The sequence below is a fragment of the Epinephelus fuscoguttatus genome, linkage group LG9 (genome assembly GCF_011397635.1).
Source record: "Epinephelus fuscoguttatus linkage group LG9, E.fuscoguttatus.final_Chr_v1".
In the NCBI taxonomy this organism is placed as follows: domain Eukaryota; kingdom Metazoa; phylum Chordata; class Actinopteri; order Perciformes; family Serranidae; genus Epinephelus; species Epinephelus fuscoguttatus.
Window position 1 is genome coordinate 2,059,772 of NC_064760.1, and position 16,375 is coordinate 2,076,146.

At 43.1% G+C, this 16,375-nt stretch overlaps 1 protein-coding gene across 1 annotated transcript in view; it reads right to left on the reverse strand.

Moving 5' to 3' along the window:
- Positions 1-15,660, reverse strand: part of tgfbi (transforming growth factor, beta-induced) — a 684,304-nt gene extending 668,644 nt beyond the window's left edge. The window contains exon 1 of the mRNA XM_049585704.1: positions 15,619-15,660. The gene's annotated coding sequence lies outside the window, so the exon portion shown is untranslated. The remainder of the gene's footprint in view (positions 1-15,618) is intronic.
- Positions 15,661-16,375: the final 715 nt, after the last annotated feature.

Genomic DNA, 16,375 nt, shown 5'->3' on the forward strand with positions numbered 1-16,375 from the left:
GCTGTAGCTGTCCATGGTGCTGAAGCTCCGCTGGTGCAGAGACATGAACAAACACGTCAGCGATGAAGAGCAGGTTGTGCTGAAGATGATGATGATGATGGGAATAATGCTGCTGATGAAAATTACCATGGCGATCGTTGTGAAGATGATGGCAAAGGTGACAGTGAAGATGATGATGATATTGATTACTGTGATGGTGAAGCGTTGATGACAATAATAGAAATGACCATGAAGGTTATAATGATCATCACAGAGAGATGAGAATGGAGATGATGATGATGATGATGATGCTTTTATCTCTCTGAAAATATATATATATTTTTTCCTTCATCTTAGTTTGATTTGTTTTAACAGGATTTAACATAAATATTCCTGAATTAATAAAAAAAAGTTAATTTGATGAACATTTTTCTCATTAATTTCTGTTTTATTCAGTTTTTGTTCATTTCTGTTAAGTGTGTGTGTGTGTGTGTGTGTGTGTGTGTCATTTATGAGTTTTATTTTTAATAGAAAACTTTATCAATAAAGTACAAAAACACACAACATTATGTGTGTGTTTGTCACAGTGAACAGTGTTGGTGGTGTCAGAAAGAATGATTGTTTATTTGTGTTTACTCTTTCAGTCTCCTTTTCCATATTTTTGCTCCCGACCGATGAACTTTGAAAATTAAGAATAAGACAACAGCCCTAAAAATGATAATGGCGTCGATGATGACAGTCATGATGAAGATAATGATGAGGACGATGGCGATAATGAGGAAGATAAACATAAACATCTTGATGAAGATAATGATGATCTCTTTACCCTTCAGCCGGGATCATCAGGCTGCTGTTTGTCTCCATCTCTCATCGTTTCATATTTCCACCTGACCTCTGATTGATTTCAGTTTGGCTTCCTGTCGATGCTCTTCCTCCTCCACGTTCATCATATTTCGGATATTAAATTCTCTGCTGCGGTTTTATATTCCTCACCATCGACTCCATTTAGAGCCAACACTTAATATCAGCCGCTCATCAATTCTTAATGTGATCAAATCTAAACAGAAACTTCAGGCTGAGACTTCAGGTTTCAGCCGCAGAGACTGCTGGTTGGAAATTCTTCAGCATGGACCTTGTTTTCAGGGTTTACCTCCCTAATCCTAATTTTACTCTTCTTACTCCTCCTCACCTTCGTATTATCTTTCCTTCCTCTTCCTCGCCCCCCTTCATCTGTGATTCATCTTTGGCCTTGTTTTTTTCCTCTCCTCTCTTCTCTTCTCTTCTCTTCTCTTCTCTTCTCTTCTCTTCTCTTCTCTTCTCTTCTCTTCTCTTCTCTTCTCTTCTCTCCTCTCCTCTCCTCTCCTCTCCTCTCCTCTTTTCAATCACATCTCCTCATTCTTATTTAATGTCTTCCTCTCCTCTTCATAACAAGGCTCACCTGGAAGGTAGATGAGAGCAGGAATTACAGGAAGTCATAAACACACAAAGATTTTGATGTGACTAATCTTTCAGACATTAAATCAGTCACTAATGAGTTTGAATTGTTGTTTGAAATGAATTGTAACCTAGGCACTCTTCACCCTTTACATTTATGTAAAAAAAAATCCACACGGTTACATCCAAACGAGAAGCAAAGAATACAGGACATACATTTATTTGACTGCTGAGCCTTTACATCAGACAAGATGGCGCCCCCAGTGCAGACGCCTGTTACAACAACTGCTGCTCACCGCTGGGCTTTTTTCAATTTCTTTTTCATTTAACTTTCTTGTTTGGAGTTTCTTTTCAGTTAGCCTGCTAGCACTTATGTTCTGTTTTGGTATGGAGACGACGACCGCTCTCTTCATAGCGGTCTTTCTCCTATTTTGCCATGGACATGATCGTGTGCAGGGACCCGGCGCCCAGCCGTGTCTCCATTGTTTACAGCCCGGACCAGCTGTTAGCGCTACGTCACACCGCGGTACGGCCCAAGGAGAGGCACGATATTCCCCGCGAGCTGCGGAGAAGGAGACGGGGATGTCGCGCCGGAGTGCAGTGCCGACACCGGAGGAGACGGTACAAACCCGTCCTCCCGTCCGTCATCATGGGGAACATAAGATCGCTCTCCAACAAAATGGACGAGCTGTTGGCGCTGACTCGCCATCAGAGGGAGTACCGGCAGAGCAGCGTGCTGGTGTTTACAGAGACATGGCTGGACGCCGAAGTACCGGACACGATCGCCGTGCTGGACGGATTCCAGCTCATCAGGCACTTATTTATTGCTGTTTCTTGTATTTTTGTACTTTATTTTGCATGCCTAGTAATAATAAAGGTAAAAGGAACTGTTGTCACTAATTAAAATAAAGTACCAAAGGTACTTGTTGCTGTGAAATGTGATCCTATCAGCTCCTTTAACTAGTTTAGTTCGTTTTGCTGCTTACATTGTTGGATGCTGCTTCATAATTGTTCATGTTTGCTGACGGTTCTAGTAATCCATGGTTTCTGGTCTTTGATGATTAAGACAGCTGCATGGTCCCTACTCTTGAACATGGGCAGCGCTGCTCTTCAGCTTCCTCTTAATGGTGTATAGCAGTGATCTACAGTAGGAACAGGACAGCACCTCACGTTCCCCCCATCAAAGTAGTCCTTCTTACGGCTGGGTATCAGTACTCAATATCTTTAAGTTGTCAACCGAAACAACCCGCTACCAAATAGTATTGTAACATCTTCAGTCAAACAATACCTGCATTCGATCCTTTGTGCCCCGGCAGTCTGATCCCAGACAATCCCGTCTCCTTGCCAGATCAGCAGAATTTTCTGTGACAGCCATCTCCAGAGCCGTTTCCTCCCCATGAATGGTCAGTTTAATGGCTGTTCTGTAAGCACAAGCTACACAGCTGCAGCAGCTAACATCCAACACCATGCCGTTAAACCGCCCCAACAAACTCACACTGACACTGAAACTGCTCAAATCTGTCGTTAAACCTGATGATGAAAAGCTGTGTGATGCTAACAATAAATTGACCAAATATCAATGTCTAACACTGTTGGTGGCCAGCTGGGTTGTTTTGAGAGGATAAAGACAGGTGTTCTGTTGGTGCCAAGATCCTCAGGTGACGGTAAAAGAGAAGCCATAATGCTCTCTGTTCACTGTCCACACATCCTGACTTCAAAAAGATGGCAGCATGATCGCTTGGGCAGCGCTACCCTGAAGCCGCCTCTGAACGACTGCAGTGACACACTGCAGGAACAGGACAGACGCCACACGCCACCATCGTCCAACACCAACCACAAAAAGCTCCAGTCTGTTTAGACAGTTTAGCCAGAATGAGGGCCACAAAGAGTAGGAAGTCTTTGCAGAACCTGCAAAAATATTGGCCATTATTTTAGAGGCTTTTTATCGTCATGGGTTCTGAGACTGCAGATAGTGGACACCAACTGTGTTGCTCAGGTTCTAAATTCTATTGATCTGGTCAGTTTCTCTTAAGTGATGTCAGCATGTGTTGATCAAGAGTGTTCTTATTAAATGTTTGTACATATTCCTACAATAGTAATGCACCCAATTCGTATAAATCCCACACAATCATGAGCCAGTAATTAATGCACAACCCATGTATTTTGGAAGGCTGTGATCACATGACTAACACGCTGACAGGATTAAACAAGAATGAGGTCTGAGTGGTCTGTGAGGGGGCAGGCTGGGGTGATGGATGGGTCACAGAACACAGGACTTTTCCCAGGAGACTGCTGTTCAGATCCAGGTGAGCTTGAACTCATTTTAACATACATCCTCACCTAACTACAGTAACTTGACATTCAGGAAGAAATGTCACTCTGGGGTGCTAATTCACAGGATAACTTACAAACCATTCTCTAAGGATACATTGGTGTTTTAAGGCAGAAATCTAAATGACATCCAGTAATCAACCTTAACCCTGTCTGACCTCATGTCCCTCCTTCCTCCTCCACTTCATCATCACCTTTCTCCCTGTCCTTCTCTCATAATGGCCTCCTCCTCCTCCTCCTTCCTGTTCCTCCCAGTCCAGCAGCTAATCGATGGGGCTTTTCTTAAGAATACCACGCACGCACGCACGCACGCACGCACGCACACACACACACACACACACACACACACACACACACACACACACACACACACACACACAGAGTGCCCAATTACATATTGCTGGCCCATTCGAGCACACGCAGCCTGAGGAATAATGATAAGTGTTTAAAGCAGCAGTGTGAATGTCTAAACACACTTTTAAAGCAAACACTCCTCGCTCTGCATTTCCTGCCGCCTGATAAGAAACCTCAGAAAAATAATTAAATAAACACTCAGAAGCTATTTTTAACATTTTAAACAGTTGTCCTCATCTGTCAACGGAGAGCCATCACTTCTGTCTGAAGACAAATATCAAGGAGCGAACGTCGTCCTGACTGATACCTTTAATGCAGCTGAGGCCTGTTAGCATGCTACACAATGATGCTAACAGGACAGGAAAAAACAAACTGGCTTTGTTGTATCAGAGAGAGGCAACAAAGAAGTTAAAATAGAGCTTTATGTGTGCGAGTGTGACAGGCTGAAGAATGAAAACAACACGAGACAAAAGTAGAAAAAACAAATCAGAAGTAATGACTGCTCCACAGGAGAAGAAACACAGAACTTTCGTTTATTTTTTATTTACTCTTCCTCCTCCAACACAGATTAGAGTCTTCACAAAGGAAACTGGACCCTTTTATCTGATCAGTGACTTCTGTTTCTCTCCCTTCTAAACTTTCTTAAATGGCACCGAGCTGCACCTGTTAAGGCTCATCAGCGCCCTCATACCTCCATGCATCCTTTGTGATGGCACAGATACAGCCAATAGATGGCACTAGAAGGCGGAGTCAGAAGTTTCACACGACAACAAGCGACGCAACAAACACTGCTTCAATTAAATTTAAAGAAATTCCCTCAAGGTGTTCTTGAGATAACGTGTTCAATAGAATGGGATGGACGGACCGACAACTTACAATCTTAATGCCTCCGACCACAGCTGTCACTGGTGTGCAGGCAGAAAAAGGATCTTACTCTTAAAAAAAAAAAAAAGGTTGTCCTCCATAGAGGTTCTTTCCATAATGTTGTCAAACACTCAAGCCCCGTCTCCACCAAACCCTTTCAGTCCAGTCCCTCTGGAACCAGCAGTCAGCCTTCAGACATGGTACCTAGACCCTCGGTGTGTTCAGACAGTCCTCTTAAATGTGGGCGGGGTTGTTGTCACTCACTGCTCCGTCCAGCACTCGCTGTATTTCCTCATCAGCGGTGACACAGATGGAAGTCTGCACCTGGTTTATCGTCCACAGAACGAGGCTGCACGCCCACATTTTCACAACAAAATAGAACAGGCTGCAGTGAGAGTCTCTCTCCATGGGATATTTCAAAATAGCAGCTTTGTGCATTTAGTCCTTCTCAGGCAAGCTCAGGGGTTTAGTGTTGCTGTAGCCCACAGGAAGTGAGGATTAGAATATATGACCTTCACATAATCCGCTCCAAATGAATCTATATTTTTAAAGTCATTACTAAAAGTGTGTGTCATATAAAAACTAAAGTGATGGTCAAAGTTGTCACAGTGAAATTTAAGGTGTGCTGATGGATTCACGTCATCAACTCATGCATTGAGTAACATTACAAGTTAACGTTCCACCTTAAAAGTTGCCGGCAGTCGGCCCAGTGAATGAAGTTATTTTTTTCTCTTTCATTTTATAGTTGTAGTTTACTGATGTATGAACAGAGGTTACATAAAACCAGAGTGAGCGTCCTCTACTGACCAATCAGACTGCAGGGTTTCTAGCTCCATCTTTTAGGACCAGATCTGTGTGCTAGGTACCCCAACAGAGGGGGGACCAAACATGGGGATGCTAAGGAACGCTTCTGTTGGGACCATCCACAACTTTCACTGTGGAGACAGAAACAATGCATCCTGAACTGAACCGTACCGAGCTGCTTGGGCTTTGAAATGATAATCTGAATCTGTCAGTGGCAAAAACAAACACTTTTTAATAGATGTACACTGATGATGTTCAGTTGCTTGCTGTGATGACATTGCAGCGTGTTTTCCCGCTGCTGGCTGCAGCTGTCTCTCTAAATACTGATCCTATTTAAAAGTAATTGTTCCCATGAGTCACTTAGACACAAAGACATAGGAAGATAGGGTCCAGGTTGAAAGAGTCAATCTTTAAGGGACATTCTGATGCTCCTAATTAAGTCTTTTCATCTGTCCTCTTCATGTAACGATTCACCTGTGATCCAACAATCCTGAGCACACACACCTGGGAGCTTCATTCAGTCAGCCTTTAGTTGCACTTGTAAAGGACACAGTAAGGATCAAGAGTGCCTCACCTGGCCACTAGACGTCCTCACAGTGCTGCGTCTGACAATCACATGACTCTCTTACCTGCCTGCACACCTGCCGCCCATTTATCCATCAGCCACTCAGTGTCTATAAATACAGACAGCAGCTTTGTGTTCTGTTCGTCAGCTGTTGGCTCTCCTGTCACCCTGAACACACTCATCTTCTGTTTCTGATGTTGTGTCTTTTGTATGTGAAATCTGGTCACCTCTTTTAAAACACATGTAGGACTGAAAAAAAAACCCTACACAAATAGACCTTAAAGCACATGAGTCAGTGCTGGTTGAACTGAGTTCTGCCTGCAAACCTGAAACTTTAAGAAATGTTTCTTCATCATGGATTTGTATGGGAGCTCTTGGAGCCTGACTTCACAGGAAATGTGCGCCCATCTGTATGAATATAAATATTTTTATAAAAAACTGATTTAACCTGGCAGATTTTGATGTATTTGCTGTTTTTCTCTTTGCTGTATGTGGCACATGGAGGGAAAACTGAAAAAGATTTTGGTCAACACTCACTGAGTCTTTTTATTTTTTACTTGAATTACAGCACTTATCAACATGTTAGTAGCTCTGATCTTTCTATACGTACAAAATCTACACCTGCTCCTAACTGCTGGTAGTGCGTGTTTGAATAAGCACTGCACATAAACACTGCTTTTAATTATTGGAAATTATCATTTTAATACGTATTGTGTTCTGTTATGTTCACAGTACACAGATGGCTTTGAAACACGTGAGTCAAACATGACAAAAGATTGAAAATAAAACACATTTAGCAGATTCAAGCTTCAGATTTGGTTACATAAAAATGTAAATGGGTTATTTAAATCGACTTAATATAACTTTTGCTTAAAAAAATCTTTTGATCAGCTGGAGAACAAACTGCAAACAAAGGAGGAATGATGATGACTTAAAATCAGTTTCATGTTTAAAATTTATTAATACATGACAAAAAGCAAAAGGGGGCTTAAAAGAAATCAAAATGTCCTGAGAAGGGCAAGTTTGAATCAGTCCTTCAAAAAAGTTTCATATAACGGGAGTGCTGTCCTCGTGGCAGGGCCTCGCCGTCTACCTTGTCATCTCGCTGCCGTCCCATGAGGTTCTAGAAAACAAAACAGGAGAGAGAAACAGCAGTGACAAGTCCAAGACGCTGGGCCTTCTTTGTTACTTTTCCCCACCCTTTGAATAGTGAGCGGTTTTGGTACTCACGTATCTTTGATGTCAGAGTACTGTTCTGTTCTGCCTGTGTAGCAGCCATTTTGTCTCCATCTCCCATCTCCATTCACTGCCCCTCCTGCCTCCTCGTGCCTCATTGGTTAAAGCAAAGAGTCTGTACATAAAGGTAAAACCTCCCAGGTGCAGGTACTTACACAAAACAGGTCACTTCTCTCAGCAGGAAGTAAAAACACAATTAAAACAAGCAAATGCAATTTCATAATAAAAGCATGTAAATTATACCAAACACTGGAATAAAATAATGTAAAACAATATGTAAAACCATGCAACATAAAATAACCACAACAACCACTATAAAGACACAAAAACGGCCGTGTGACAAATACATGTGTTTCCTACATGTCTGGCATCCTGGTCCGACTTGAATCAATCAGAGGAGAAAACTCCACAAATTATCTTCTGTTTGAAAAGTGAGACTGTGAGAGCCACGGCACTGACCAACTGAAATAAAATAATTTAAAGTAACTTCATCTTCATGGGCGGAGATGTACTGTATGCTAATGCTGACTAGCAGGAGCCTGCTTAACATACACACCTGCCTGCAATCAGATCAGAGTTCCCCCCAGGGCTCATGATCCGGTGTAGGTTTTTAGTCTACTAACATTTCATGAATGAGACCCAGTGAGTGTAAAGAAAAGACAGAAGAACACCTTCATTTAATCAAACGATCACATTATCAGTCTTCACTGTTCACTAACTCGCCTCCATCAGACCTCTAACTGTCTGATAAATGACTCGTTGCACATGAAGGTGCATCAGTTCGCTCCGACTGTTTTCTATTTGTGGTTTAACACTCAGTGATGTTGAAAGCTGCTTCACCCACTCACACACACACACACACACACACACACCTCTGGAAATACAGAGGCTCCACCAACCTGTGTTACATAATGTGTTTATGTAACAGAGCGTTGAGTGTGATTTCTGCCTGGTTTGATCTGATGATCAGAAAAATACCTGCAGTCAAACAGCGAATCAGGAAGCTTCTGAGTCACTGAGCAAAGACAAAGGAAGTGACCCTCGAGAAGAGACGGAATTCGATCAGAAACTGTTTGTAGATTAATCAAAGAATTTGACACCTGATCTGTCGACTGTGTTGGGAGCTGACCCCACGGTGCTGGATCACAACAGCAAGACCTCAGTCTCTGTCCATCTGTCTCCATCCACGTTTATCATGAGACACTTATTAATCGCTCCTCGGTGTGTTTGCTGCAGTCATATAAAAATGTGCAGAGCTTTTTTTTCAGTATTTGTTTTTTTAGTCAACAGTTTCTCTGAACCTGAGACAAAGAATAATCGGATGGGACACCAGTTTAGTAAAGTTCTTCTATAAAATGAAGTCTGTTTTCTTTAGGTGTGTGTGTGTGTGTGTGTGTGTGTGTGTGTGTGTGTGTGTGTGTGTGAGACTTTTTTTTCTTGTGAAACAACAGGCTTGTTCAAGATGAGCCAGGCCTGCGCAAAATCAATCACCGGTGGTTGCTGCACGATGCGTGCCAGTTGGATCCCTCTGACATGGTGTCATTTTCTAGAGACAGCTTCTCTCTGCCCACTGCAAGACCCAGTGCATGTTGGGTAATGCCCAGCTGATCAATGGCTCTTAGTTCACCATATTTTTCATTGCAGGACGAAGAAGGGGTGAAGAAAATTTCAAGACATCCCGAGATAAAATGCATGTTTATTGAACAATAACGGATACACAAACACACGGCAACCCCCCGTACACCTTCCTAACATCTGTGCCCATGAGGTGAGTACATTACATGTTTGATTTGAACGTTTATGGAGACATGAATCGGTCTAGACCAGGAACCCCCAAACGAAAAACGGGGTTCGTTTTCAAGACGTTCATGCAATGAACCAAGGCTATGTATTTTGTAGAAAATCCGAATTTTCAGTGTAATTGTAATATTTGATTCTAGTTTGTGGGCCATGATTCTCTTGTTGTGCAAAGAAGGTTTCTGTTAACAGACATCTTGTGTGACTGATAAAAACACGTTCCAAAAAAGTAAGTTATAGGTTACTTGGTGGTCTCGCGTGACCAGCCTCCCTTACTTTGGAATGGGAGTCTGGGGACATTCGTCTTTCGTTTTGTAATAGAAATGGGCGGGGATATCCAGACCAGGTGACGGCGTTGCCATAGGTACGGCACATGTGTTACATGTAACAGAGATGTTGCAGCTCTGCAATAGAGCTGAATCAAATGAAATCATATCCATTTTCATCTCTTCTTGTGATGCACTGAACACTTCCTTTTCTGTTGTACTATGGACAACAATTCGGGGAACAGCAATTCCGGTGTAGACAGGTGTAAGTCAAAGCTAATCAGCTGTTGGTCGAGGAAGTACGGAAGTACACGGATTTGGATCCAATCACATCACTGCGGTTGGGAGCCATCACTAGTTCTATTACAACTTTCCTATGGGAATGTCCACAGACGACAGAGTCAGCCAGCATGCTGACATCAGCTGCGTCTGTGTCAGAGACTAACCCGGTGACGGATTAGAGGATCATGATTGGGTATGAAAGGGGCAACTTCGAAAGGCTCAGACATTTACATTAAAGGACAGCATGAGGTTCGACCCATGGTGAAAACTGTGTGGGCAAACAGTCCAGCAGTTTAAGAGCATTACTCAGTGTGCAGCTGAGAGGAATTAAAGGATTTCAATCTATAATATTGTCAAAAGATTCAGAGAACCTGGAGAAGTCTCTGAATGTAAAGGGTAAGGCTGAAAGCAACACTGAATGTCTGTGACCTTTGACCCCTCAGGCGACACTGTATTAAAAACCAACATGATTGTATAAAGGATGTTACTGAGTGGGCTCAGGAACACTTTGGAAAAGCATTCTTGCACATGTGGAATGTGTTACATAAATGTATGGCGGTCTGATCGGTCACATGACTGTAAACTGACATGATCCTCACAAGTGTAGTGATATTAAAGGGATAATACAAATATGTCAGAGTGTGTGTGTGTGTGTAATTTATGCATGTGAGGCAGCGAGTGTGTGGCTGCTTACATAGCAAACTGTATCAGCGTGTGTGTGTGCATATAAATAACTGTGTGTAGCAGATAGTGTGTAAGGGGATGCATGATTCTGATTCTGTGAATATCTGTTGGTGAATTTGTATGGCAACTCTGTGAGTATTTGTGTGAATAAGATAGTAAGTGTGTGTGTGTGTGTGTGTGTGTGTGTATGTGGTGGAGCGGCACAGCGCCGGGCTGCATTTCAGTGATAAGCGGTGATGAGTGAGTGCAGAGAGAGAGTGGGGGGGGGGCTGGAGTGTGACATCCAGCCAGGGGCTTATTGATGGTGGTGGTGGGGGGAGGGGGGGGGGGCAGACACCCATCTCACCCCCTCCACCCATCACCCACCACTACAGCCCCCACCCCACACCTCCACACAACCACCCACTCTCCATTTCTGAGTGGAGAAATGAGAGCTGCTGCACGGTGGCTGACTCTGCCTGATGCCTCGCAGCTCGCCGTCGTCACCGCTGCTGCCACTCTAACAGCACGGGGGTTACAGAATCGAATCCGTCATCACATACACCTCTCGGCCCTCTCTGCGCTGGGATTGAACACCTCACCTCTTGCAGATTGCGAGAGTCTAACCGGCTGCTGCACGCGTGGCTGCGCCCCCGCTGGATGGATCCACCATTTGGATTAAGGCGTTAACCTGCTTCCCGCTTCAATGACGCCACCATCACTGCCGCCACCGAGCCGAGCTGACAGGATGGAGGCTGGAGCGGCCAGGCGTGTTGGTGCTCCGGACCACTGCCACCATGTGGATATGGAGTTAAATGGCCGGCTGGGTGTCACCGCGGTGGATGGGACACGGCTAAGCGTGGCGGCGTCTGCGCTCCAGCAGACTGCAGGACTGACCTGAGATCAGAGCAGAACGCTGGAAACAAGTTTAATGCATTGATAATGAAGATTATGTGTTAAAGTAACTTTTGTAGCACTGCTGAGACGTCGGAGGTGTAAAGAAATAAAAGTGAAATTTTTTTACTCTTTCACTCCCACCGCTCTAAAGCCATCGTTTCAGATGCAGCTGTTCATCAAACCAGCTCTAAAAACCCACTGAACATCAGCACAAACAGCAGACAGACAGTTAGAGACCAGCTGCTGAACACAGTGGAACTTTTAGCAACTAAAGAGACAGATATTTCCCTCAGGAGTTGGTGGAGACTAAAAAAAGAGCTAAAAGAGAACGAATATTGGATTGACATTCGTGAGACAGACACAAGCACGTCTCCAATGCTCCAACTGTTGGATGTGACAACAATTTGTCATCAGATCAGCCACAGCAACACAGTTTGTAAGAAATGTGTGACTTTCAGCTTCTTGTGGACATCTGCTCTGAACTGACCAAAGAAATACGGCACCTCAGGGGTATTTACGCCATGACAGCTGCCTGAGTTGTTTTTACTTTACTCAGTCTGCCTCTTTCAGTCAGAATGTTTATGTGATATTAGAGAAATGGATTCATTGTGTCAGTCTGACTATAACCAGACTTTTCAAATCCGTGTAAACATGTTAGTTGTTGAAATCGTACTGAATCGAATGTGTCACAGTGGGACTAACACACCCAGATCATGTGACTCCTGCATGTATACAGTCAATCAGACCCAAACTGGCCGAGGCGCTCTGAGCATGCTCCACAGTTTCCGCCCTGGGCTTCGACCCGGAAGTCCAATAGCATTAAATGTGTAAGAGAAGAAGAAGCCGGTAACAACATGGAGAAATCTACATCCAGAGCCGTGACTTTTTGGACGGACCAAATGTACAGAGCTGTAAAGTTGTCCACCATGGTAGCAGTTAGCTGCTAGCTAACCGTAGCTAACTTGTTTGTCCATTGTTTGGTCTGTGACGTAATAGGTCAACAGGAAAAAGGTCCAATACTAACAAGCTGAAAGGGGGCATATCTCCACCTATCGTAGAGGAGTCGCACATACTGGGCTCAATAAATGGATTCCCCTCCCGTGCTTGTATACTGGGACAAGGACAGTAGGCCAGTTAGATGTCCTCGTCCAGCTGGGACTGTAGCTCCACTTCACTGTTACTGGAAACATATTGACTGTCTGCAGCCACTTCTCCCACCAGGACAACTCCAAACAAATGTCCACCCTCTGGACTCATGGACTGAGCCTTCGCACGCTTCAGCTGAAGACCTGTGACGTGTTCACTGTCATCATGTAAAGTCTGCAAGGATGGAAGACTGCAGTTCAATTTACTTCAATTCAATTCAGTTGTATTTTACATATTGCTAATGAATCATGGTGTAGGGGATAAACACAGCAGCAAGCTTTCCGACAAACTCCCCCCTCTGCTGCGGAGAGACCAGCTGTCATAACTTCCTGTAACCATGCTCAAACAACAAAAGAAAGTTATGTTAAACTCACATAAAGTTCCTGTCAGACAAGGGTCATGTGACACATTAACATTTATGTTTCTGTATTGTGCTAAACTAAAAGTTTTAAGTGTTCCATTAATTCAACATGAAACATGATACACAGAAAGTAAGGAGACCATTTCATGGTGTCTTTAAAACATCCACAGTGAGCTGGAGGAAGTTTCGGGGGGTTTTGAGGCTCTCAAACAAAACAAGTGCCTCTTCAAGTGGAGTGGTAGAAACTGGAGATTTTAACTTTTACTTCAACAAAGTGCCTTTCATCTTACTTCAGTTTTAATGACTTTCTGGGAGTCAGAGGGAAGTGGTCGAGGTGTGGAGGTGTTTGGGCTTCAGATGTGAATGAAAGTGGTTCTGACTTCACTTCAGCTGCCTGATCTAAAACAACTTCAGTTTCATCTGAGATGAATTGCATGTGTCTGATCTGCCCGGCAGGGTGGAACTTCATTTCTTTAACACTGATTTGTGCAGGGAAGCTTCACTGCCTCTCAGCTGCGCTCACACACATCTGTATGTGGCCACACACTGGGAGCATCCCAGTGCAACCAGCCCGGACTTCCACTGTTTCCATCAAACATCCAACTTAGTTGTTTTTATGGTCTTTAGTGTGATGAATTTTGCAGACTGCAGAAGTAAAGTTAGTATTATCAGAGCTTTCATTTTCTTTAATCTCACCTGAGCAGCAGCAGCTCAGATAAATTCCCTTTTTTTTGTTAACAAAAACACTTGAAACTCTGTTCAACCATCTTCAAAAGGTTCTTAAAAATGTATTTCAATGTTTTGCTGTTATTAATCACACTTGGCACCTATTGTACCTTGTAAAGTATTGGTGAAGGTGCACCTTTAATTTATCTTTGTTTCTTCGACTTCACAGTTCTCGGGTTGAAAGTAACTTTTTGCTGAGGGTTAATTACAGAGTCCCTCCCAGGCCACGCCGGGCATCTATTTATTTTTCTGAAATACTTTTTTGCCTTGCCATGCAATACTTTTGTAGTCTCCTCTTTTCTTTCTACTGACAACTTTTTTACTGTCCTCATACAGCTGGATCTACAGTAAATAAAAGAGGGACACAGTATTATTCTGTAACTCAGGGGTGTTAAATCATTTCTGAATGGAGGCCAGATTAGATAACATGAAAATATCTTGGGGCCAGCTGCTTCTCACATCATATGGGTTATTATTTAAAAAAAGATCACATACAGATGAGACAAAGTGTTTTTATCCTTAAATGGAAAAATATTCAATTTTCCACTGATACTGAAAACAGCGGCCCTCCCTCTTGATATGGCCATGTCTGCTTCCTAACAGGAAATATCTGGTATTAGGTAATTGTTCATTTTCTTGCTTACCGTCAGTCTATAGTCCCTTTTACACTGCCTTTTTCAAAGCAGGAGTTTTACACCATTATGCCGCCTCACTGTTTTGTATGAAGTGCACAATCATGGGATGGAACAGCAGAGTTGTTTCACCTTTAAGCCAGCAGCGGTGGGGGTGCCAAAACAGTGTCTGTATAAACAGGACAGCCAGCAGGACGGCATCATTGGTGACATAGATGTGATGTTTTGACAACGTGCCACCCACCACAGGAGATTTAAAAAGTAGCCGATAGCAGTTAGCAGCAAACTCAAAAAAGAAGAACAGCGTCAGAAAAATGTCTGCAAATTGGGAAAACAATGAGGTCTGTGAGCTCCTTACCGTCCGAGCAGAGGACGAGATCAGCCGCCATATAACAGGGACGCTAAATGATTCTTATTGTCATGTTATGCCATTGTTATTGTACAACAAAGCACTGCTGACACATATTTTATACATCACACTAGAGGCTGACGCTGTTTTGTTAAACATCAAGCCTGTCGCGCCACTCCGTCGTGGAGTCTAACTCTATTTGTAGTCACCTTCACAGCCGAATGAATGTTGATGAAAAGCTGTGTGATGCTAACAGTTAGCCCTGTCACTGTGTGCAGCCTGTGGACACTCACAGCTTTCAGCAGCAGCGGCAGCTTCAATTTCTTCACAAAAAGCACCAGCAACACTCGCAAAACAGACATTAGAGCCTTAATTCAGTACAAATGTAGCAGAGCTGACGGAGAGGCAGCTGGAATCATTTACACCTTGGTTATAAGAAAGTAATCGCCTGATTATTCAGGCGATTACAACAAATATCTGTTTTCAACAGAGCGTCAAATCAATTGGATTTGAATGGCACGCCTGTTTACACAGGTAAACATACAAACACATAGAATAAGAGAGAAAACATATGTACATAAAATACTCCATCTGAAAAAAACCTTTCAACAAATCGTTTCTTGCACACACATAACACAGAATACAGTTTTTATATCTCCAGTTCTATTCCTACTTTAGCACTCAAACATACTACAACAGCTACACAACTACACACATGCCAGCACACACATACGTGCACACACTCAATCTCTAACTCCCTGAGAGAAAAGCAGTGTTCTGATACTGCTTTTTACAGAAGATATAGTTGCAGCAGATCTCAGGTTATCAGGCAGTTTGTTCCATCTTTGGCTGCAGCAGTAGAGGTGCGTTCTTCTTCTTCTTCTTCTTCTTCTTCTTCGTCTTCTTCTTCGTCTTCTTCTTCTTCTTCTTCGTCTTCTTCTTCTTCTTCTTCTTCTTCTTCTTCTTCTTCTTCTTCTTCTTCTTGCTCAGTTGTTGTGGGACTCAGTTGGCTTTGGTCTCTACAGGAGTCCACCTCTACACCCTCCACTGTCAAGGTTTTAAGGTTTTCTCTCTCTGGCCTTGTTTTAAATCTGAAATGTTCCTCAGAGCAGTGATCATGGAGACGGTAGATGTGTTTCTATAAACCTATTTTTATGGGCATTTTGAAGCATCACAATAGAGAAGCTGTATAGAAACAGCAACATTCAATAAAACCTTCTCTGCAGTGCAAAAAAGTTTTTACACTTGAGGTGGTTTGCCTTTTGTGAACAACTCATTTGTGTTCCAGCCTTAAAAAAGGGGGATTTGTTCCACAATCAGTTGTTGCTGGGGTTACATATTTTTACCTGCCTTAAACTGAATTTGCCTTTTTACCTGTTTTGACTGGAGAGACTTTTATTTTGAAAAGTAGTGGAAAAACTCAGTAAAAGAGAGAGAGAAAATGGCAGAATTACAGCGTGAAGTGAGACATTTAATGTGTAAGCCTCCGAGGAGGCACAAGGTTTGGTGTAAAACTTCAAGTTAATACGTGGTGTGTGTCCTGAGATTGTTTTATTAAGGCTTGAAGTTACACATAATTCAGGATGTGGATTCTGTGATTGACAGACTGTATGCGAGGCGTCACCACAGTCTGAGAGTCCTCCTTATTTCACCTCCACTTCACAACCTCCACTTCAACTACTCTGTTTA